This window comes from Propithecus coquereli, unplaced genomic scaffold, assembly GCF_000956105.1.
Source record: "Propithecus coquereli isolate 6110/MARCELLA unplaced genomic scaffold, Pcoq_1.0 Scaffold285, whole genome shotgun sequence".
Lineage (NCBI taxonomy): Eukaryota > Metazoa > Chordata > Mammalia > Primates > Indriidae > Propithecus > Propithecus coquereli.
The window spans coordinates 1866737-1868427 of NW_012148452.1; positions in this window are offsets into that span (position 1 = coordinate 1866737).

Sequence of the window (1691 nt, forward strand, 5' to 3'; positions counted from 1 at the left end):
GAGACCCCGTCTCTACTAAAAAAATAGAAAGAAATGAATCGGACAACTAAAAATATATAGAAAAAAAATTAGCCAGACATGGTGGCACATGCCTGTAGTCCCAGCTACTGGGGAGGCTGAGGCAGGAGGATCGCTTGAGCCCAGGAGTGTGAGGTTGCTGTGAGCTAGGATGACACCACGGCACTCTAGCCCAGGCAAAAGAGTGAGATTCTGTCTCAAAAAAAAAAAGTGGAAAGCGATTTTATTTTTGGTCTGTGTATCCGTAATTTTGGTCTTTACACTTGATCACTGTTTCAGCTGCTATTGCTGAGTAACGAATTATCCCAAAACTTAGTGGTGTGAAACAACCACCATTTTATTTTGCTTGTGGTTTTGATGAGTCAGGAAATTGGGAGGGGCTCTGACACGCAGTTTTCTCTTGGGATCTCTGAGGCGGCTGCGATCAGATGTTGGCTGGAGCTGCAGTCGTCTGAAGGCACATCCAAGATGGTTCACTCGCATGGCTGACAGTCGCATGCTGGCAGTTGGCTGGGAGCTCAGCTTCAGCTGTCACCTGAATGGCATACTCATGGCTTCTCTAGCAGCTAGTGTCAGGGTTGTCAGACTTCTTACATGGTGGCTGACTTCCCACAGAACGAGTATCCCAGAAGAAGCAGGAGGAAGCTGTAACACCTTTAATGACCCAGCTTCAGAAGTCACGCACCATTACTCCATCACTTCCTCTGTACTCTATTAGGCAGAGCAATCATAAGCTCATCCATATTCAAAAGAAGAGGACATAGAGCCCACTGCTTAACGGGAAGAGTGTCAAAGAATTTGGGGACCATGTCTTAAAATCATCATAACCAGGCTGATCATTTTTGGCATAGTCAGCCTATGCTTTATGAGATTTAATTTGGTTTCAGGTAGAACTATCTCTAGATTACACTTTTAAGCTTTTTATTATAGAGCATTGCAAGCATATATAAAAGCAAACAGAATGGTATAATGAACTGCTGTGCACCATTACCAAGTTTCAAAATGTATTAACTCATGGCCAACTGCTTCACCTATACCTCCACCTGCCTCTCCCCATCTTTGACTCCCATATTGGAGTAAATCCAAGACATCATGTTGATTTATCTGTAATTATTTCAGTATATCTTTTAAAAATATATATATATTTTAAACAATTTGATCAAAAAAATTAATAATTACTTAATAGCATTAAAAATTTAGCTAGAATTTAAATTTTCAATGTCTCATAAATGTTATAATTTTATTTAATTCGTTTGAATCAAGATCATAATAAGGCCCACATATTGTGATTTGTCTTTAAAGTCTCTTTAAATTTCAGGTTTCCTGCTGCTACCCCATTTTGCTATTCCTTGCAATTTATTAGTTGAATAAACTGGGTTATTTGGCTTCTAAAATTTCCCATAGTCTGGGCTTTGCTGACTATACCTGTTGGTTCAATTTTACTTGTTTGGGTTTTTTTAAATCTGTATTTTCTATATATTGGTAGTTGGATATAGATGCTTAGTCAGATTCAAGTTTGATTTTTTTTTGGCAGGGGTACTTCACAGGTGGTGTTGGGTTCTTTCTTCAGGAGGTGCGTATTATCTGGTAGTCCCTCTTTTTGCGATATCTGCAGCCATCATTGCTCAATGCCTATATCCATTAATTAATTAAGAATTACAAAATGCTGACAT